The following is a 23,681-nucleotide window of genomic DNA, read 5'->3' as shown; positions in this document are numbered from 1 at the left end:
ACTGTGCTAAAATACATTGTGTCATATGCAAGCCTTTAAAGCAAAGATTTTATCTCATGGCCTGGACTGCTGAAAACGATAAAATATAGTATCAGGTGAAGACTATTTCTGATTCTGCTGGGAAAGCTCCCCACATTGAATGAAACCTCCCCATTAAAAGACTATATTTTGAAATTTGTCAGTGAGACAATTCTTAATCCTCGTAATGGGTGACCTGTTAATTCCATGTAATGCAAGACTTGAAATCAAAATGTCACGTGGTATTAAGTCAACTGCCTTGCAGAAATCCAAGTATGTCCTAGCAATACAGCTGCTTTTCTCATGCAGACCTGTAATCTTTTATATAAATCTTCTAAATAACCAAAAATTCCACAACAAGTGTGTCTGACAAGACCTAACTTCCACTAACCTGTTTTGACTAGCATTAAATATATTTATTCTCCGGTTCTTTTTCTATTATTTAAGTATCCCAGAAATGCATGCTATTTTATGAGCAGCCCAAAACACCAATTTCAAGTAATGGATGGCACATAGCAGAAAAATATACTTCCCTACTTATATTTTTCTCTGAATTGGAGCTAGGTGGAGTATGAGCTGAACTAGTTGAGCTTATTTACAACTGCTGTTTCTCTTTCAGAGTTAATAAATTATTGACAGTCTAAGGATTTTCTGTTATTTAAAACAGAAACTCTCTTTTATAATACAGTGCAACAGAAGCTACTGGTACTTTTTGAAGAAAGCGTTTAAGGCCCAGTCCTCAAACCCCTGTGAGAGTAGCAGGGCTTAGAAATCAAGATGGTCTGCACATGGCTAGCACAGAGCTTAAGCGAGATTGAGACACAAAGGATTTGCACTGGCCCTCTTCAAAGGTGGCTGTTCTCCATTATTAATCTTCTCGGGGCAAAACCTCATCACCTATACATGCAGCAGCAGTATCTATGGGCTGAGAGGAGCATGAAGACTGTTGGCACCATCATGCCTAGAGAGATAGCAGAAGCAGGTATCCAATTTAGGAATACAGCTATAGCGTGAACACTATAGTTTATGTTGCTTTTAGTATTCCCAGGACACAAAATTTCATGCTTTTTGCTGCTCTTGTGTCTCAACGCAGACTACTGCTCTGGGCCCTGCGTGTGTCCTCCCTTTGAGCATGGAGTAATCCCAAGGAGAATGTGCTGCTGACACATCTTGGCACTATCCTCTACAAAAAAATCACACTCTGGCCTGTGAACAGAAGAAATATTCACTCTAAACTCCTAAGCCCACGCCGCTAGAGGTAAGACCATTGAGAGATTTAGCTGTTTAATGTAGCTACATCTAGAATATGAATTTCATACCATTGTTGGCTATGAAAAGAATTGATCCTCTAGAAAAAGGAGTATTAGTTAATGGATGTCGTGGTTTAACCCCAGCCAGCAACTAAGCACCACGCAGCTGCTCACTCACTGTCTCCTCCCTCCCCCCCCAGTGGGATGGGGGAGAGAATTGGAAGGAAAAAGGTAGAACTCATGGGCTGAGATAAGAACAGTTTAATAGAACAGAAAGGAAGAAACTAATGATAATAATAACAATAAGAAAATGACAATAATAATAAAAGGATTGGAATATACAAAAGTCATGCACAATGCAATTGCTCACCACTCACTGACTGATGCCCAGTTAGTTCCTGAGCAGTGATTCCCCCGCAGGCCAACTCCCCCCAGTTTATATACTGGGCATGACGTCAAATGGTATGGAATACCCCTTTGGCCAGTTTGGGTCAGGTGCCCTGGCTGTGTCCCCTCCCAACTTCTTGTGCCCCTCCAGCCTTCTTGCTGGCTGGGCATGAGAAGCTGAAAAATCCTTGGCTTAGTCTAAACACTACTTAGCAACAACTGAAAACATCAGTGTGTTATCAACATTCTTCTCATACTAAATCCAAAACATAACACTATACCAGCTACTAGGAAGAAAATTAACTCTATCCCAGCCGAAACCAGGACAATGGATAAGGAGGTCACTCAATTTATCTCAGCACTGGAAAAAGTGGTATTCTTTGCTGATTTTTGTACAAAGTTATTAATATCCGGGAAGCTTAAAGGAATAGATGGTACCAGATGATTCTTTAATTTAGCCATTGAGATATTTTATTAATATTTATAAATTTTTAAGGATCCAATTCCGTAAAGTCTTATTTGTATGAGTAACCCCTACTCACAAACAGTCTTGCTGAATTATGTAGGGGGTTTTTTGCATTAGAAGAAATATTTTGTGCAAAGGTTCGTAGTACTGGGCCCTTAAATATTTATAAACACTTATCAAATTATTTTATGATGTAAACTTAAGAACCAGCTGGTATCACCTATTATTTTATGCTCCCTAATTTTCATAACTATGTGTAGAAGTCAGCAAGTATTAGCAGTTCCTTTCTTATCTGAGGGCAGCCAAATGACCTTCTCCTTATCCTTTAAACTTATACCCCTTTACAACAGAGGACTAATCCTTTCACTTCTACCTATCACGTAAAACGGACATGCAATGCCAATAAGCTAATGAGCAAATCTGCTAGTGAGTTTGTTCATGGAGCTAAGAAGTTTCTTCCACCTAGAATAATAATATATTCTTTCTACTGCACACACAGCCAACTGAGGGGGGGCATGACATCAGCCATATTTCAGTTCTTAAAAGTCTGCAACATTTTTAACAGCAAGTAGCTGTGCATGCCTTCACAGCAACTTTCCCCAGAAAAAAATACTTTCTTCTCCTTTTCAAAGATATACTAAACACCCATTAATTTCAACTGAAGTTATAGATGCTTAGCTGCTCTCAGGAGTGAGTCTTTGAGTACAAACCTGCAAACCAGCTACTCATGTGCAGCTGGTCAAAAACTTTACATAAGCTGCAATTTATTCAACAGCAAAAATAAGTATTTCTACCTTTTGTGAGGTTCTTTTTTCCTTAACACAAGCAACCACACTTAAATCAATAGGATGAATAACATCATGGCTAATGCGGTAAGTTAAGTTACGCAAGCTAAGACCAGTCTTCCCTTATATTGTAATGATATTTAACTATGCAAATGGTTCATTCCACAAAGTACAACTAGAGGTACAATTTTAAAGGGAAATTACCACATGGAAGATATCCATTTTTATCTAATTGAACGAACTTTTTTTTTTTTTTTACTGTTGTGCCAAACGAAAAGCAGATCTGCTAAACTTCTTTTTCATTAAAAAAATATTTAACAGGAGCAAGTCACTCCAAGGAAGTTTGCAATGTTTGTCGTATGAATACTAGTATTGTGGGTATGAGCAACCAAGTGCATCCATCCTGGGTGCTATACCCAGTTGTCAGATGCCTATATACCGAACAGTGAAAATATAAACACAAGCTGAATTTAAAGAAATGGCTCCTGCACATTAGATTTTGGGTTCTCAGTGATTAATATTTTCCTACTGCCTTAAAATGAATCTGAGTCGGTTTCAGTTAAAGGAATAAAACTCACAAAGCCTGAAAATCATTTCCCATTGCAAATAATACAGGGCTGGCAGTCCAGTCATGGCTTCTTCTGGTCACTGACTTTGTGACATGACCCAACACATTGTAAACAGGAATGCAAGCTCATGTACTAAGTTTTTATTTTTTAACTGATTATGTCTTCAAAGCTGGGTTGAGTCAGTCAGCATGAGGAATGTGTATGGAGCTGACGAAGTGATTTTTATCAAGTTTCTTCATATTTGCTATTTCCTTTTATAGTAATAAGAATGTAAAATGATAGGCATACATAAAAGTGTTCATGATCCCATTTGCAAATATTCTTAAGAGCAAAAAACAGGTTTTGATATAATGCAAAGGCCTGGTCCTGCATTATCTTGCTAATACGATTCAGACAGATTACTCAGGGAGGTAAGTATTTACTTGGGTAGAGAGTCCCAGGAATCAGGTTTAATGATGAAGAATGGCATTTAGCAGTGTATTAGTTACATGTTTTTCCTTTCCCCTCCCCCCTCCCCCCAAAGACCACCTATCTGTGGCCATAGCAGTGGTCCTTCTGACCCAGCAGTTTCTTTTTAACAATGGCCTATATGGAGATGAAACAGTTTTGTATAGTTAGAGGCAAAAAAAGCCTCGAGGAAATCCAACCCAATTCATTTTCTGTTCCACGTAGATCTTAGGCAGCTTTCACCTTAAAGCAAACCAGCTACCAAGCAAAGATGAACCTTTCTAAAACTCTTCTACCCAGGTGCTCTCAGCTGGAGACAGGCAACAGAATCCTCTGCTGCACGAGGTAAATAGAAAGTTTACTTTGCAGAGCCAGAGTAAAAAAGTGCGCAACAGAGAACGCATGTTTGAGCGCGAGAGACAACCAACTGGTGGTGTTCCTTCAAGCCTGTATCTTGACAGTCCGTGCAACTGCTGCAACACAGCGCATCTCACGGAAGCACCTCTCAGAGAAGAAAGTCACCCCGGCCAGAATCACGGTGAACCCAAAGCAAAAGTCTGAGTAACTGGTTCTACGCAAGACCAGTTCAAAGGGTCGGTTAGGATGGGCGCAGAGTATGTTCGCCTACTCCAGCAAAAACCGTGCAGTAGCAAGTTTGCCAAACCAAGTGTTATCCGCGGGCAGCAACAGCTTTTCGTTCAGACTGGCAAAACAAGTAGCCTTATTCCTGTTTTGCTGGGGAACCCGGCAGGCACTGGGGAGAGCAGAAGCACGCCCCGAACGCACTCCGCGCCCGCCGCGGGCCGGCGGTGCTGCCGGCGGACAGCGCTCGCTCTGCCTCGGCCCCCGGCGCGGGCGGCTGCGCACCCCGCGGCAGCGAGCGAGCCTCTGCCCGCGCCCCAGCCTCCGCCGGGGCGGCCCCGACTCTGCCCCGAGAGCTAGGGGGTGAGAGCCAGAATCAGCCCCGGGGAGGGACGGACAGCATCACCCGTCCCGGGGGGGCAGCTCCCCGCCGTGCCGAGGGAGCGAGAGGGGAGTCTCCTCCCTCCCGCGCTCCCTCCCCGCCCCGCTCTCTCCTCCCTCCCTCCCTCCCTCCCTCCCTCGCTGCCTGCCTGCAGCCGCAGCGCAGGGGCAGGAGGGAGCGGCGGCGCGGCAGGCACAGCCGCCCGGCCCGTGCCCGGCGGAGGCAGCAGGGCGGGCGGGCAGGCGGGCGGGGGGTGGCTGCGCCCGGGCCCCGCCGCCCCGGCCCCGCCGCCGGCAGGCTCCGCCCGTCGCTCCCATGGCGCGGCGGCCCCGCGCCAGGTGAGGCTGCGCCGCCTGTTGCGCCGCTGGGGCGCGGGCCGAGCCGAGCCGAACCGAGCCGAGCCGCGCCGCCGGGGGCGACACGCCGCGAAGTTTTGCGGGCAGCCGCCGCTCCGCGATGTGAGTTGCAGGGCCCCGCGGCCGCGCTTTTTTTTTTTTGGGGGGGGGGGTTGTCGGTAGCGCCGGGGGGGAAACTCGACGGGGAGGGAGGGAGGCGAGCAGCGCTGCTGCTGCCGCCGTGCCGTGCCGTGCCGTGCCGTGCCGCCTTGCCCAGCGCTAGTCGACGAGGGCCAGCGGAGATATCCCCTCCGCCGGTCTGTGCTGGGAGCCCCCGGCGCCCCGTGAGTGCTGGGGGGCGACGGGGTCGGGGCTCCGCCGAGGCAGCGGGGAGGGGGGTGGGGAGGGACTCAAGGGGCGGAGGCTGCGGGGAGGGGGCTGCCACCCCCTCGCTCGGGAGCAAGCGAGGGATTTGAGACCCGCGCCCCCCGATCCCGTACCGGAGCAGCATCAGTAAAGGGGGAGGAAAAAAAAAAAAAAGGCACCCCCGTTTGTCTCCGTTCCCGAGGCGCCTGGCCGCCGCGCTCCCCGGCCGTGTGCGGGGCGGGCTGCCGGAGGTCGCGCTGATCAGCATGCAGGCGGCGGCCGGGGCGCGGAGCGGGGCGCGGGGGAGGCGGAGGCGGGGAGCGGTGGGAAGACGCCGTGTGCGTTGCCGTGGGATTTTTCCACTTTGAGAGCGAGCGGGACCGGTTGGGGACGGAGCAGGCGGCGGTGGCTGCGGTGGGCAGGAGAGGGCAGCTCCCCCTGAACGCGAGCAACAAATGGCAGCGGGCGGCAGCCGGGCTGCAGGGGCAGCGGCGGAGCCCGCTGCGCCCAGGTGAGCTGCGCCGCCCCGGGCCGCCCCCGCTGCCCGGTAAGGCACCGGGCGGGACCGCAGCGGCTGCCGCCGCGGCTCGCCGGGAGGCAGGTGCAGCCCCCCGAGGCGGGCGGGGCGGGCGCAGCCTCGGCGGGCGCTCGGCGGGGTGCGCCGTGCCCCCCCGGCCCGGCGGCGGGGGGCTCCGCGGAGGCCCGGCGCCCCGAGCGGGGCACGGCCGCGACCTTCGCGGCCGCGCGGAAACGTCGCGGTCGCTCGCAGCGAGCGGGCACTGGGCACTCCGTGTGCCTGTGGTATGCCTGAGCTCCGGAAACTGAAGGCTCTTCTCTCGCCTCTGTGGCGATCCACGCGTCCAGAATTTCCCCTCTCCAAAAATTTGGAAAATGTCGGGGATGTGCCAGCGGGAATTTTTCTCTCCGTCTTGGCTTCTGCCTTCAAAAATTAGGAGGTTCTGGAGTATCTGTTAGGAAACCGCGAAGTGATTCAGGCTGCCGCTTATCACCCAGTCTTTCTGAACGTCCCTAGACAGCAGAAATGGTGTGATTACAGAACAAAAGCAGCCAAATAACTTGAAAAGCGTGAGTAAACCAACTACTTAAAGAGTCAGAATGAAAAACAGGCAAACAACGTTTAGTGCTCCTTTCAAAGAAGTGAGTCCGGAGGTATTTACCTATATATGAAAATGACAAAATAAGCTAATGCTTTTGAGGTGATTGCAATTATTTAAAAAAATAATAACTACGAGAAAATGTTACAGATTTGGCAAGGAAAGGATAGCGAGTACTTTTAGAGCCGAAAACGCTGACTAGGATAGCCTTTTCTGAATGCTGAAAACTAACTGGCAACAATTCCTTCTTGTGGTAGTCTGTCTAATAATTCGTACATTTGAATCGCAAGGTGTGCATCACGCCCTACTGAAAGCGATAGCTTGAAGGCTTTGATATAGAGCACCACAGTGTTCGTATGGCTTACCCATTGATACGATTCTTAGTAATTTAATTAAAAAGGATAGGCACGCGATAGGCTTCTAGTTTCATTTAGAGGGAAAGAACATATTTAAGCTGTAGAATGAACTAATTTGCAAAACCTTTGCTATGTTCAGAGTCTGATTTTCTAGTTTAGTTTCTAAATAGTAAAATCGCTTGGAATTGATTATAACTGTGATTGCTTTGTTGATTCTGCAGCCCTTACTTGTGGCGACTTGTGTTGCCATGGGTTTCTATGGAATTACTCCCACCGGTAATATTCTGATGACTCAAGATAGCAGGATTGGGCCCGTTGTCAGGTAGTTCAGGCATATGTGGGGATGCGCCCATTGGCACTAATGAGAGGTCTTTGACTTTGGCAGGAGAAGAACTTGGGGTTAAGTCCAGATCTCCTACATTTATTCAGCTCTTGCTGCTTGGTCACTGAGCCCTCATCTCACCTTCCCTGAGGTCTGCTGTAAAATATGCGCCGACTTCAACTAAAATGAGCTCCTGTGGGTGACTGTGGTTTTCCGTTGCCTTAGGGTGAGTTGAAGCTGCTCACTATCTTGGACATCAGGGCCTGAGTGAATGAGAAGGAGGATTATATTTGCAGCTATCAAGAATCAATGAGTTTTGCCTCAAATGAGAGATTAATCGAAGAGGAAGCATCATTTAATAGGCATGTAAGTTCGTGCTCTGGATCCAGTCCTGTGCTAATAAAGTCCATGAGAGCTTTGCCACAGATAAACAGAATAGCAAGACTTAATTTAAGGATACATTATGATTTGTCTCTTCCATGTACTTTACGGGGTCCGTATTTCAGGTCTTTTGGGAGGTAGGAAACTCCTCCTGCTCATACAGAAGCTGCGTTAGAGTAACTTAAGAGCAAACGCATGATATGTCAGCTCAAGAAATAACCTCCAAGCAGTAGAACTGAAATTTATAAAATTTGGCCTTACTCAGAAGTGCTAACTTGGGTGTCTAAATCCAGAGAAAATGTATTGCTTTGTTACAAAATCACCTTTAGATGTTCAGTTAATAATGAGGTACTTCTGAATCTTGCTTTTAAGGATACTTCCTGTCACTTCACCAGGAGTATTTATGAGAGTAACACAAGGGTTACATGGCTCACTAGCAGGAAGATTTTAAACTCTTTAATTTAACTTTTAAATTATTCATTAATTTAAACAAGCAGGAATGTGTGTAGAAATACTTGTTGTTACCACTTCAGTTAATCAGAAGATGGACTAAGGAAGGTACTTTTTCTCAGAGTAGAATACTGCATTTGTGATGACTTACAGGATTTACATGTAACTGCTGTCCGTGTTGTCATCTGCATGAATGGTCTTTGGATCAGCCCTCACGTGAGAATGCAGATTAAATTAGTGTTCTGTGGCTAGCAAAATAATCTTTATAATTTTGCTTCATCCAGTTAAAATTTTTCCATAAATTTAGAGAAAACTCTTATGGAGCTATGAAATTTAGAAACTTACAGTAATGCTAAACAGAACCCTACTTTAAAATGATGGTATTTTGAGCCAAGAATAAATTATTTGAGTTCACGGAATATGTAGCATTTACCTTGGCTTGTTTGGCCAAGCCTTTTTAAATATTATTTTATTTACTGCAAGTAACCTCTAGAAAGTGCAGTTTTGGTAGAGCACTTCAGTGCTTGTATGAATCAAATGTCAGTATGTCTACAGAAACTACAAGCAATAAGGATATAGGAATTCCTCAGCACATTCAGTAAGTATTTTTAAATGGATCACAGTCTGTAAATACATGCATGAACAAGGTGTGCCTTCTACTCTTGAATCCAATGTGCTGTGGGTGAAGTAGGATCAAATTTAGAGTTGTTCTCTTCTGGTGAATTTAAATCTCTGCTTCTAGTTTTAATCCAGCTCTTTTCATAAAGTAGTTTCTGTGCTTCTGCCATTCTGGTGCAGTTTGTTAGACTGGATGTTCAATGGACATGTGGGTACATCCCAGAGAAAAAGCAGTATGATGTAGTATCAGTTTTACTCGTTGCTTCATCTGAGCTCACGGTTTAGATAAACAATTGCCAAACCCACGGTGGAGGAGGATCTCATTATTTCACAATGATTAAAGATGTATGCTCCTGCTTCATGAAGATTTCTGTGGGTAGTTGGTGTCTATGTCCATACTTGCCATTGATGCCTTGCATTGCTTACCCCTATAGACTAAGCAGCATTTGTAACTGGCGCTGGCTTGTTTTACATGGAGACTTAGTTTGAAGAATAAACACAGTGCTTTCTGCTACTGAACAAGAAAGTAACTTTTATTCCTCTGTCCTTGGATATTTAAATGCTCTATGAGTACCTTCAGCAAGCAGATTTTTTTTTAAAACTAGCTTGTTTCTGCACTGGCTTCAACGCTGGACATGGGAAAAGCCTTTTACCGTAAGGATCGGCACAGCTCCTGAGTTATGCTTTCCATCAGCAAGGAAAAGGCAACGGTAGCCGAATTAAAAAGGGGTATCTCTCTCTGGAAGGTACAAGCTTTTATAGGGACGAAAAAAGAGAAATGGGAACAGATGAAGAGGGCCAGATGCCCTCAAAATAGGGGAAAAGTAAAAAAACAGTAAGGGGAAAGGTAGTGGCTGAACTGGGTAGTTTGACTTCCTGAAGGATGAAGGGGTCGGTGGAGTTGCACCACAGCCCTCTGGCTCAGCTCCCTGCTGTGCCACGGGCTTGCCCTGGGGCTTCAGAAAAGATATTTTGGTTAATTTCAGTGGGACTAGAAGCCTTGCTGAGGGATTGAATTTGGCTTTTTGTGTCTCAACTCCACAGATAGAAAGGAGATAAAAATGCCTCTCGAGTAAACGGGGCTGTTAAAAGGCCTTTTCAGAGATACATTGAACTGGATAATTGGAATTTTTACTTAAACAGAGATGAAAATTAGCACTACAGATCTTGATGTGCTTGATTAAGGTTTACCTCCGCTTTTCAGGGTCAGTTCAACTAGCTAGTCTGTGTTTTAAATGAATTTTTCCGTACATTAATAACAGTTTCATAAAGCTGCTAACTTACCCTTCGAGAAGAAGAAAAAAGTTGATCTCTGCCTGCCAAATAGTACTAGAAAGATATGATAACAGGAGAAAGTGAAAGGTGATAGAAGTGAGCGATAGCGCATAAATGGGATGCTACTCTGGTTTGGAAGTAGCAAAGCAAATGAAGGCTAATTATTTAAGGAACAATAAATGAAAAGCTGGTTATAAAGTGACAGTAAAAGGAGAGACAAACAGAATAGAAAATAAGTTGGGAAAGGGAAACAATGCATAAAGAAAGTAGAAAGTGGACAGGAAGGGATCAAAGGGGCAGGAGATGAATTTAAAATTTCCATGGAGTTTTCAATTAGAAAATATTATCTGTATAAATCCATATATTGCAGTGCTTACATAACAACCTGTATTTTACTCAGATTGTGGAAGTCTGATACAGTGTTCTCCTGGGGGTCACTTCATGTTCCTGCTTCATCCTTTGGACACACAACCTCAGTTAATAGGGCATGTGTTTTTAAAGGTAGCGATGCCTTAGTGACAGGCTGTCTTAAGAGGTATACTTTGCAGATGATGTTAGTTTTAATGGTGTTACCGTTTTCTCTTCTGTCAAAGTTGCGGTGAAAGTTACCTCCTCCTCCAACAAATAACAGCATTAATTTTAAAGGGAGTGTTTTTTTGCAGTTTACCAAAACTGGGTTACATACATTTGCAACTGTACTAGCTACAGATACTTTGTATGTAAAGATCGTGAGTATTCAGTATTTCATTAGAGTGCTTGACTGAGCGTTTAATGTGCTTGTACTGGGAGTTAGTGGGACATGTGAAAAGCATGTGAGGGTTGTTTCCCTTATCTAGATTACGAATGTGTATCACTTTGGCAGAATTTGCTTCATGCAGAGTATTTTTGTAATACTTACAAAGTATACGTTTTTATGTGCACGTGAATAATTTGCAGCAAAAGGGTGAAGCCTTTGGACATTCAAATGAATCTATGCTGTTTGCTATTGTGAAGGCATTATAATTACAAAGAAACAAAAGCACTGGGTGTACAGTGTCCAGTTCATGCAAGTACTTCTCCTCCTTTAAGAACAGAGGCAAGTACTTCTTCCTCTTAGAAGAGGAACTACAACAAAATTTTTTTATGAAGTTTCTTGCTAGGTCATATGTGGTTAAGCAAGCAATGGTGGTTATGTATCTTATTGGTGAAACTTAAGCTTATGAAGATTAAAACCAAAATCTATTTAAGCTACTGATGTTTTAATTCTTGACTTTTTTACGCATTTTTATTTTGTGTTGGGTAATGAAAATTGTCAGAAACTATTTAGACTTACATTTAAATTATTTTTATTTGGAATTCTTCATGTAGGAGGTTTTGTGTATTGTTTTCAATACTCTTACCTTAAAAAAAACCCCAAAAAACAACCCAAACAAAAAAACCTTTTCATACACTTCTAAAAACAGATTCTGTAATGCTTTTTTTAGTCTGAAGTTTTATTTTGAAATGGTGATGTTCTGTTATACTTTCCTCCATCTAGGCAAAAATGGTATTGGCCAAGAACAAAAATCTTGAATCAATATGTGCAAATGTAGGAGTTCCAGAAGAGGGAAAATACTTAAAGGCAAGGAGACTGTTCGCAAGACTGGGAATCAGTAAATCTGGGGGTCAGTCTTTACAGCAAGTCTGGCTAGGGTTTGGTTTTGTTGTGTGGGGTTTTTTCTACATGTGCTGCAAATGGTCTTTAAAATTTATCTTGATTCCTCTGTATCATTAAACATAATTTATTGTTATTAGTGTCAAAAGAGAGAATGACCTTTAGTTCTTTTCTCCTGAAATTAAGTTAACAGAGTACAACCGCCATTACAACCTTCAAATAGTCTGATCGTGTTTCTTAACGTCCTTTTTGCCCTTGTTTTCAGCTTTGTTGACACCGAGTCATTGAGATGAGAATTGGTGACTTTTGAACAGTCTATTTTTAACAAAGTTTGTAATAGAAGATTACTGTTTATGAATATGTGTCGGTCCCAATCTGCACAAGCACTAAAAGCGAAGGCATGTATCAGAGGAGAAATGCATTTAAGTACTCATTTTGGGGTTTTGCTGTTCTCTGGGTGTGCCTGGTCCTGTTCTGTACGTAACAGTATCAATCTTCTCTCCGCTGCTGCTGCAAGGATGTCTGCTCTTTTTGAAAGCTGAGAGATTCCAAACTGTTTCAAAGAAAATGGTCTACATCACGTTATAAAATGGGGTATGAATGGGAAATTGTTGTCTTCTAGGATCTTCAAACTTAGAGTGAAACAACTCCCAAAACATCAGATCACAGTATTTCTCAGACCTTCAGCTGTCATTTCTCTCACACTGCAAATAGCTGAAGCACACCAATTCAAATAGAATAAAAACATCTCAGCTTTGACTTAAAAGCAGCACATGGATGACAGCATGCAGTAAATGGGCAATCCTTTCCCTGTAAGTACGTATCGAGGCTGCAAAGCTGAGATGTTTTGTCCCTACAGACCAGATTTCTGATCACATTCTTGGTTTTAAGCAGAGTGTTGTCACTGAAGGGTTAATAATTTCTGTGAAGAAAATGTATTGGTCATTCTCTGATTCCAAAATATTTCACAGTTTTTGCCCTTTGACAGAAGACATTGTATAAGTATTCTGTTCATCATTTTCATCAATTACATGGTATGCTTATTGGCAGCTCTCATGCATAAATACTTATTCTGCTAGAGTGGGAGATGACAGGATTTAGACATGTAAGAAACCTAAATCTTTGGCTCAGAAAAAATTCCTGATGGATACAAATGGTATTTCAATAACTTTCGATCCAAAAACTTTTCTTGCAAAGCGACATGACTGTTCTTCTTGCCAGTCACGGCAGGTGCTCCATCTGTACAAATACCGCCTAATTTGAACCAGTCAAGCTTAACGGTTTTTTTCCCACTATCTGCCACATTTTCAACAAATTTTCTCAGTTCTTTAAACAAGTGTGAGGCAGCAGTGTGGAACAAAATGGACAGAGGCCAAGCAGTTCCTTAATTATAGCAGTTTTTTTTTAACACATTGAACAACAACAGTCAACTGTGCAGTGTCAGTAGCATTGCAACTTCCCTTGGTTGTGAGTAAAAAAATGAATCTGTTAAAAATTGAATGCGTGCTGTTGTATTGTCTAATATCATCTCAGCCCTTCTCATTGTCATGCTGCATGAACGTATCAGCTGCGTGCTGTTCTTTTGATCTGGTTTGTGCAGCAATAATTGATGTACCCTCTCGCATTCAGTCTTTGTTGTCTAAGAACGGCTCTTTCTTGCAAGCTCGCCATAGGGGTATTTGCTCTTACACTTTTGCCACTGATTTTGGCTCACAAATGTAGATTTATTTTTTACATACAAAAAGATGTCATGCTGGGGATCTTTCTTGATATGAAATCAGACTGCAGGTCAGATCCAATAAAATATATTTTTGCATGAATTTCAGGATGTTTGTATAAAAACATCATTCCAATTTGGACTTTCTCTGTGGCTGTATCACCACACCACAAACATACTTCTAGAGACTCTCTCCCTTCTCCAAAGAAGAACCCAGCCTTCCCTGAGAGAAAACCTCTCCATGCAGTGTCAGCTGCATGCACTGTCATCTTAGTATTTTTTTCAGTGTGGCATGCGTGACTTGGTCAGCAATGCTTTGATGATAAGTAAATTGCTTTAAAAAGTTTATGGATGTTTGAGTTAGCTGGGAAATCATTAGAAAAACATAAGGTGAATGAGGACACTGCAGGTTGCACAGGTCCTTTATTTTCTTCTTGCTGTGGAGTTGCAGAGCAGGTAAGCTCTGGCTTTCTGTGGGCTTGCCAAAAGGAGTCTTGTTGACTGGAGTTATTGTGTCTTGATTGTTGTTTTAATGAAGTAATTTTAACTATGTGGGCTAAAATTGCTAGTTTTAAATTCTGGTTCTAGAAGCTGTGGAGTGCAGCTTTGAATCCCAAGTATTCACTTGGGCTTCTGCAAAGGGAGGCTGAAATGCTGTCAGGCTTGCAGAGTAGTGCTTCATTAATGCAAAGCAGCAGGGTGCTGAGGGCTGATTCTGTGACCATGTGTATTCTTCCATTCTGTGTTCTTCCATTCACTTGGCTACTCCAAGTAGTCTTCTGAATTTCCTATGCATCCATAGTTTCCTCAATTTATTTTTTTTTTAAAGAATATTATTATTACCTTTCTTCTAAAAATATTTAAGGTAAGGGGTTAAAAAGACTGTTGAATTTAATAAATACCTGTATTGTAGTAGAAATGACATTTTTGTGACTGCAGATGTGATGTGTGTATGCAGGAGCTAATGGAGCTCTAAAAGCATTTGGTCTCAGCCCTTCCGATGTTGTTTCTTCATTTTTGACCAGTCAGTTGCACATAAAGGGCACTGACAGGATAACTTTTTAGTGACTTAAATACCACAGCTGACAGAGAAAGATTTAATTTCTAAGGATCAGCTATCAGGGAAGTGCACTTCACTACTGCCATCTAGAAAAAAAGGCATGTTTGTTTTTAATTACCGATACGGAGTTTGTGGTCAGTTGATAGAGGTAGGCTGACTGTAGAGGTGGAAGGTTCGTGGTAGTGAAAATTGGAGATTGGTGAGAGGTGGAGTTCTTGCTAACATTGATGCTGTACTCAGGTTCACTGTTTTCACTCATATACCCAACTATTCTTGGTGTTACCTAGCGGCATCTCGGATAGAAGGATTGCTCCTGGAAACAGTTCCCTTTCAGTCTGAGAAATTACCTATGAACTTTGTCCCTTCTCCAGCATAGCTTAGACTAGGTGATTTTATTTGACAACTTAATATTTGTACCTAAGCTGCCTCTGAAAATATTTTGCACTTGAATTTTATTAGTCTTGAATATATTACTTCTTCAAAAGAATTTTTATAGTTCTTACTAGATAAAGTATGAACCTGGAAAAAGGAAATTAAAAGTGAATGCTCTGTGTCTTCACTTCCAAAACAAATTCAATATATAAAAAAAAGTGTAACTATATTGTCTTTTCATCATTTTCACACCAGAATGGGGGGAAAAAAAGCCCATCTGTGAAAACCTTTTGAAACCTGCTTCCTGCGCCATGGCCTGTACTTCTTTAGATTAGAGAGGAACACTGTATTCCTCAGATGCGATAAGGAGAATATTACTATTCCATGACTGTGATAACAAGCAAAGAAAACACTGGGCTGAAAGTCAGGTGCCCTGCTGCCCTACAGCAGCGGCGGTGCTGGCGTCTCTATGTCAGTGCTGTAGAGGGAAGTGGGCGTTTTGCAGGCTCCCTGCAGCCCTTGTCGCTGCAAGGGCAGGGTGCACCTACGACCATGTCAGACCACGGCTTTGCGGCATACCTCTTTAGTTCAGGGGCTCTGTGGGACGTTGTAAAGTTCACCTTGCATCCTTACGCCGTGTTGTAGTTCCCCTTGCTGGTGAAAGCCTTTGATTTTTCATTAGGGGTTTGACCCTGGGTTCATTTGAAGGGGGAACTTTGTTTCCTTGCCCATCCAGAAAAAAACCCACCACCAAAACCCCAAACAAACTGAACAAAAATGCCAGCCTCTCTCAGTGATAATTTATCAGATGTGACGGGGTCGATGTTCCTCAGTTTGGGCTTGCATTTGTCAGGCTTGGGGGTGGTGTGAGAGGGAAGTGCTGTCTATAAAGAGCTGGCAGGGATGTACCAGATAAAATACCTGTGTAAGAAGGCTCCTCTGAAGAGATGAAGAGCAGAAAGATCAGGACATGCTGAAACATTTCCTGTAAGATTTGTACCTCTGGTGAGAGGTAAAAGATAAAACATCCTGCTAATGCTAAAGCATATCCTTGCTAAGCCTACGATTACTTTCTTGGCAGCCCTGATGGAGGCATTTTCCTGGGCCCAGAGAAAACAGGTATTTTGGGTGTGCACAGGACATGGGGATTCGTCAGGGCTGAGACATGGACACTGGTACAAAGGGCAAGTCACGGAGCTCCTAATCCATCCAGGGAAGTATCTCAGACAGGAGCTAGGAGCTCTGTCTCTGGGCGTCTGTGTGAAGGGCTCAGAGCTATCAGCAGTAATGGGCTTCCCTCAGAAGTCATCATCTTAAAAATCTGTTCAAGAGCTCAGCTTTTCTGCAAAAGAGGAGTTTCTTCATAGGACGGGTGGCTGGTCCAGGGTGTAAGAGGAATGATGACAAGTTTTCAGTACCTGCTGCTGCCAAACTTAGTTATGCTTACTGCACTCTAAAATACTGCCATTTGAGTTTTTAACATAAATATTGTCAGTGTGAGTCAAGGATGTTTTTAATTGCCATGGTTTCCATAAGGCCTTCCAGGTTATGATTCAAGATTTCAGGAGGTCTCCTCCAAACCATTATTGAGAAAAAGTGCTGAATTCTTTTCCCTTAGTGGCATGGTTTAGGGGAGGGTTGGTAGGTGAGATTTCAATGTTCTCAGCAATGGGGGAGTCCTATGTGGCATTTTGCGGTGTGGGTTTAAAATCTCTAACTTGCCATCCGTTTCCTTTTCTTTTTTTTTTCCTTCCCCAGAACTTTTAAAACCTTGTTCTAATTTTTCTCTGAACCAAAGTGATGTTTAAAGAACAAAGTCCATTAGAGATGTTGGCACCACAAAGAAAAAGAGTTTCAGAAGATGTGAGTCGGTTTAGGAGGTCTGAAATGGGAGGTGGATAGGTCTTTCCTTTCTCAGGGGAAAATGGTCATTCTGAATAAGAAGGTAAGGTGTTCTCAAGTGATAGATAAGAAGAGTCTTCAAAAGGCTTAACCAGGTACAGCACCTCTGCATTTCCCAGTCAAGGGTGGAGAAATGTTTTCTTACAGCATAGGAGTATAGCGAGTTAATTAAAACGTAAACTTTGTGTAGTTTTCTGTGTAGTTTCCTTTCCAAATATTTGGATACTAATGAGAATGTTTACAGTCCCTAAACTTTTTACTCCTTTCATCTTACTGTCTGTCTTCCCTTTTCATTGCTGCTGCTTTTTGAAAATTATGTTTTCCCCTCTCTTAGAGGTGTCAGCTATAGAGGACTTTTCCCATGCATCAGCTTAATGCCTCGTGTGGGCTAAGGGTTACATGGAGCAGGGCAGCAAAAGACTTTCAGTGCAGGTGCCTGGAGCTGGTTCTCACACACCCCTGCCAGGGCTGGCAGATGGGTCTCCTGGGGATGGAGATGGATTCTTAGAAGGAGAAGGAGCCATGGGAACGTGCATAGGTTCAGGTCTGAGACCAGGGTTGTACAGAGGTGTTCCCCTTAGTGATTAGGCTGCTATTTGTTTTGGAAACATCAGTATTGTGTTTTGGTTTTTGTTTGGCTTTTTTTCTTGAGAATTGCTCATATTTAAAGACTTGAGGTAAACCTGCATAAATCTGAGCTCACTGAAGTTGCTTTGATTAAGGTGGGTGTAAGCCATAGTAGATTTATGTCCATAATGCGCATGCTGTCTCAGTTTGTGATAGACTTATGCGAAATCATAATGAAAAACACTTTAAGAATGGATGTTATTCATACTGATTTGAACACAGCGTATGTCCAAATGGGAAGTGAGGTATTGTTCCTACTTTGTGATATAAAAATACTTGAAATAACTATTTCTGGGACTTTCAGTATTATCTATTGAATTTGTATCTGCCCATGTCATCTGACAGGCTACTGAAACAAGATTCTGCTCAAAATGATAGAAGTGACAGTCATACAATACATTTCATTCCTGGTGAGCCCTGTTATGCAGTTAGTTCGGGGAGATTGGGATCTTGCTTCAGTCGTTCAAGGACAGTCCTTTGGAAAGGATTTTCAGAATTTTTAATTGTGCCCATAAATCCCCTGCTCCCCCCTGCAGGAGTGGTAGAATTTCTCATGCAACCCTACTGTTCTGTGTTGGGGAAACAACATTTCTATCCTATTTTTTTGCTCGTTCCCTCTTTTTCAAACCCCAGTGGTTGCGTTGTGCTTGCAGTGAATTCTCTCTGCCACTGCCACAGACCATGCTTTCCTTCCTCTGCAGTGTTGTTATGTAGAATTGCTTCTGTGCTCTGTCAGCATTTGACGCCTTGCAGCTGGCAGTGAATAGAAGAAATCATATACACAGAGACCCAGACTTTGCCCCCAGCTACGCTTGTGAAAACCTGTGGCATTATACAATTGGCTTGGAAAGACTTGAGAAATCCCGTGAGATCTGCTGCACTGAAAGTCGCTCTGTAAATGTTAGACAAGGCTGTTGTTTCCGCACTAGTACATTTTATTTTAAAGCCGTACCTGAACTGCAGTCGATGATACTGTTTCATAACACTGAAACAGAGGGACTGATTTGGAGTATGAGATGTGCTGTGCTGTCAGTGTGGTTCGCTACTAAAACTGTCTTAGCTACATGCCGTAGCAGCGTCTGTGCTGCGAGACAGGCGTGCTCTGTGGGCTCCTGGTTCCTGGCAGCATTCAAACCACAGGTCACAATGCGACCATCCTTCTCCATGTCCTGGTCTCTTGTGGGAGGGAGCCAGGCCCATCTGCTGACAGGGCTGGGCAGCAGAGGTGCCCAGCATCCCAGGCCCATCTTGGTGGACGCTGGCCCTGCAGCACAGCGAGTCCCAGGCAGCAGAGGACGTTGTCCTTCCCGGGCCCAAGAAAACGGGGTTTAGGTCCGACGCATTCCTGGCACCGTCCAGTACGGAGCAAGAACAAAGCTGAGGAATGTAAAGGGAAGGTGCTTGTACCCTCGTGGTCTCCAGGCAGTGGGGTGAAGCTCTGGGGTCTGGCCCGTGGTGGTATAGCTGACTACCCTGCCATTTGTGACTGCGAAACACAGCGTATGTGGAGATGTGTGTTGCTGTATGGAAAGGCCCATATGACCTTTTTGTTTCATGTTTAATGCAGAACCACAGGAAATAATGTTCAGCCTGTAGGCAGATACTGTACTGACCACAGCATCTTTGACTCGTACCGATCTCTGCGAGTGTGGAGGTTATTTCATACAGCTGGCCCACAAATAACTGAAGAGCTTGAATAGCTGTATAATTCTACTTTTTAAAAGTGTTGCAGTGATAGACCTGAGCAGACTGAAGTTACAGTCAAAAAGTCCTGGCCCGAGCCATTTACTTTTCTTGGTTTCTGTGTGTTGTGATCCTACTGAGACAAGAAAGCGAATTATGAGAAGTGAGGAAGTGAAGCAGAAGATATGATGAGATGTATTACACACACTTGCAGTACTGTCGTTCGACATTTTTACCTACTTGATTTTTTGGAAAATTTTCAAAAAGAAGAGTTTTGTGGGTTTTTTTTCCAGACTGAATGGAAATTTTGCCATTGCTTAATGTAGAAAAGGAGTTGGAAGTATCAAAATTACATGTGAATTATTTATGTGTGCAATTTGCTGTTGTGAATGGAGGAGCAAGGATCTTAAAAGCTGTTAATTACTATGAATTTTATTGTACTGACTGTGGTTGTAGCTGCAGGCCACATAGGCTCTGGAGGGTAACCTAATGCTGTGCAGTCTAATGGCACTTTTGGGAGGAAGGAATGTGCCAAAACGCTCACTGCTGAACAGTGAGGCTACATCTATATGTTTTGTCATGTTACTGGAGAGGAGTGGTGTTTTTCCTTCAAGGCCTGAAGATGAACAGCTTTATTTATGTTTCTTCTGGTATGTCCGGAACAGAAAAAAGAATAGAACAAAAGTTATGATGTTGTAGTACAGAATCTTCACGTTTTTTATTCTGTGCTTCCTATATTCAAGGGATTTCCTAGCAAGAATAGAAACATCTGCAATAACAACTCCTATTATGTTAATCTTTTGCAATCAGCATGCAGTCTGAAATAATTACAATGAATGCACCCTCTGCTCCAAACACTCACAACTTGCATTTGTTTCAGGCTGCTTTGCCTCAGAAGTCTGAGAACATAATCCCTCATTCTGCTCTGCTTAATCTCCTCTGCATGAATTTATCCAACAGTACCTTTTGTGAGCTTCATTAACAGTGGTCATGCCATAATAAATTACATAAATCGAGAAGTTTTTAATTAAATAAGTTAACAAAAAAAAAGTCAAAGCATAATAAATTTAATTAGGTAACATTTTCCTGTAATAAATTTGCACATGAGGTGTGTAATGCAGTAGGCCGGGATAGAATCTATAATCTGAAGTTTTTTAGCCTTCATAGCTTTACTAATTTAATCTGCAAAAAGATTTTTCTTTCTTCTTTTTAAAATACTTTTTAAAAATCATGTGTCAAACATACCTTGTTGTGCAAAGATTATGCAAACTTAGCAGGAAAACAGTAGTTACTGACAAAGACATGACTAAGAGTATGTTTGACCCTATGAAGACACATCTTCCAGTCTTTCCTCCTCTGTTTCTTTCAGAGCTGCTCACCCAAGTCAGGGTCACTTTTTCCAGCTTGGCATTGGCCCTTCAGCTCCATTCACGTTTTTGGTGCTGGGCAGAACTGGGGGGTTTTTTTGGTCGAATTGGCCAATGTATATGGTATAACGAGCACATTCAGAGCCAAGTCTCCATGCTGGTGCTCTCTGCATTTAGCTGGGCTGCTTGCCCAGGCATGTGGGAAGGAAAAGTAAGATCAGCCTTGGCCCACATGTGCAATGCCATGGAGTGACTCCTCAGGTGTCCTCCGCAACTGCCAGCACCTGCCTTTGCTTTCCCTTTCCTGAACTTCCATCCAGAAATATTAAGATTGCTATGCGATCCCCTGCCTCCTAACCTCTTACACGGCTCAGCCAGGCTGCTTTCACTTGGGCAATGTTCCCACCTAAGGGATTTGGTCCAAAAAGAAGAGCTTTGCTTTTCCTTTATGTTCAGGGTATGCAGCTTTATGACAGTGAATGGTGCTCTGCTTTTCAATGGTGAGACTGTGAAGGAATCGAACAAAAACCAGTGGGAGAGGACACAGAAAGGGAATTTAAAAAATTATGAATATTGGTTTGTGTTTTTCCCAGACATCTCTGCAGAGTCACAGAAAGCAGTGCAAAGGGAGTATGCTGGTATATTACCTTCACTGTTTTGCTTTGGTGATGCATAGAGTCAGAATAATGTTTTGTAATTGTCTTTCACAAATGGAAATGGCTGTGTAATTGAAGGCTGTGAAAAATAATTACTAGTATTTATTATCTCTGCGAAGCATCCTTTCGATTTGATATTTTAATTCAGGGCTTATTTAGAGTGGCAAGATTGATGTCAGCAACATCAGTATATGGTTTGGGGTGGGTTTCTGGTTTTTGGGGTCCGCTCCCATTATTCTATGTACCATCAAACTCTGAAATCAGGGAATAAGACTTTTGGACATTCTGTGAAAACACATAGCACCAGGTCATTTGATTTGTGTGTACATACAACTGGGGTTGCAGGGTGAGACAAAGATGTATGATGAGGGAGATAAGGGAAGGACAGAGATGCTGGGTCAGATTGTGATAATACTGCCTGTGGTGGCATTGACAGTGCTGTGTCTCTGTCCCCTCCTAGTCAGCTGTCCCCTCATCTTAGGTCGCTGCAGGGGTAGCTCAGTATTATGGGAAACAGAAAAAAAGGGTCTGTTGCATTTTGATATTGGCTGTGCCAGTAATTCTTCTGCTTTCTGCAAGATATATGTAATATTTAACCAGGTGAGGTCTGTTGTGAAGATGAAATGGCAACTTATCTGAGATGGTGTGTAACTCCTAAAATTCACCAGAAAGGTCACAAACCTGTGAGCATGTGGATCTCTGACAGTTCTCTGACTCACAGACTACAGTTAATTGTCCACTAGAAGACATTATAAAGCATTTCAGTATATCCAGATATCCTATCTCTCTCTCTGTCCCTGCCTTTTTACATCAAAAGAGAAGCAGCTGTAATTCTAGAGGAGGTAGAAGGGTGTAAAGTTTATATAGCAGAAGCACATCTATTTTACAGAAAATGCCCCACTTAAGTTTTAGGGTTCTACCTGAACAATTGCCAGACAGCACTCCTAGACTTGTAGAGTATTGCACAGAAATCATTGCTGTAGTCCTTTGCAAAATTTGAGGTAACTTGCAGCATGCAGGGTAGTCTGGTGGTAAAGAAGAAGAGGGACACACAGGTCCAGAGAACAAAAACAAGGTGAAAAGAAAGCATTAATGGGAACACAAAAGTAGGGGGGGAAACTAATGCACGGAAAAAGAGGGGGGAAATTAGTCAAGAAAAGATAGGAATTAAAATACAAAGTGTTGGCTGAGAAAAGCAGCTCACTAGAAAGTCACTTGCTGGGATGAGAACATAGTACGTTCAAGAAGAGAGTCAAGCAGGCCTTCCCCTGGAGGTTTGGGAATCTCCTGTGTGAAGGACCTTGGCGTGAGTGGGTAGAAACGCTCCCTCTTAAAGTGATACAATTTAGATGGCTGAGGCAGAGAAATTTCTTAATTTTATCTGGAAAAGAAGACATTAGAAATTAAGGTCTTGATGACAGGAGTGTGTCAAATTAATGTGTTACGTATTTGGGGAATTATACAATGTGTCATAAGCCAATTTCATTCTAGGGGAAATGTGACATCTTCTGTGAGTGAGGTTTCCAAAGGGCTGAAAAGCAAGGAAAATGTAAAGCAAAAAGAGAACTCAAATGGAGGAGAAAGGCATCAACTGTGCTATTTAAACTGTATAAATCAGTGGTGGTGTATCCTACCTCTCAACCCCTTCTGATAGCTCTGCGTGTTGAGGCTGCTAGATCTGTTTTCCATTTTCGGTCCATTTCAGGGTAATAGATTTTACCTTGACCTGTAAAGCCAGTCATATCCTTTTACATAGCAGTGACTTCCCAGAGAGCAGAAACATAAATCTACACTGTTGCCAGGAGGTACATGCTGTGCCTCACAGCAGATCTGGTTTTTAACTCACAAGAATATGTGCAAGAGGATTTTGCTTGGCTGCTGAAAATATTTGAGCTGCAGTTTTACATATTGAATTCTTGTTTCTTCTGCTTCCAGAATCTGAATAGTTTAGAAAGGAAATGCAGAGTTAACATCTTGCAATCTGAAATGGTCTTCCTTTTCGGAAAAATATTGTTTCTGGCGTTCCTTTTCAGGAAGAGGAGCTATCCTTCCCAAGACATTCAGTATAGGTATGAAAATGTTCAAAGAGCTGACAATTAATAATTATTATTCACTGCTGCTGCTTTGCTTCTAGTACAGTGAACGTATTTTTGGAGTAGAATTAAATCCAAGTCTCTCCGGGGGCTATTGGTATTGTGCAGCGTGACATGTGCTGTGCACTAGGGGTGGTCAGTAGTGGCTTGACAGAATTTAATTGTGTGTGTGGCAGGGGTGCTCTGGGTCACTGCATGGTAGGTGTGATACAGCAGCAGTCTGGTGGGAAATCAATCTTTCACAGCCCCTTGTGTTTTCATGAACAGAAAGGAGACATCCCCAAGCTGCTTTCCATCCTGCCCACAGGTGAGGTGGTCCAGCTCCTGGGTATCCTGCAGAGCCAGTTTTTGTTCCTCTGGTCATCACCTATCCCTTTGCTTTTTCTGCTCCCAAGCTGTAAATACTTTGTGCTGGTTTTGGCTGTGGTAGAGTTAATTTTCTTTACAGTAGCTAGTATGGGGCTATG

General features: G+C 43.1%; 1 protein-coding gene across 9 annotated transcripts in view; it reads left to right on the top strand.

Annotated features, from left to right (window-relative positions):
- Nucleotides 1–3,656: 3,656 nt before the first annotated feature.
- The window catches only part of LRRC3B (leucine rich repeat containing 3B), a 62,045-nt gene continuing 42,020 nt past the window's right edge, over nt 3,657–23,681 (top strand). Inside the window, exon 1 of one of the 9 annotated variants that reach the window (XM_069771137.1) lies at nt 3,657–4,460. The gene's annotated coding sequence lies outside the window, so the exon portion shown is untranslated. Of the gene's footprint in view, nt 4,461–5,005; nt 5,345–5,501; nt 5,566–5,807; nt 6,099–7,599; nt 7,747–23,123; nt 23,191–23,681 lie in introns of those variants that run through there. The other 8 variants (XR_011322272.1, XR_011322270.1, XM_069771118.1 and 5 more) reach the window with 8 other exon arrangements.

The sequence above is a fragment of the Haliaeetus albicilla genome, chromosome 2 (genome assembly GCF_947461875.1).
Source record: "Haliaeetus albicilla chromosome 2, bHalAlb1.1, whole genome shotgun sequence".
NCBI lineage: Eukaryota > Metazoa > Chordata > Aves > Accipitriformes > Accipitridae > Haliaeetus > Haliaeetus albicilla.
Note: the sequence above shows the minus strand (reverse complement) of the source record. Positions and strands in the feature narration are given on the sequence as shown.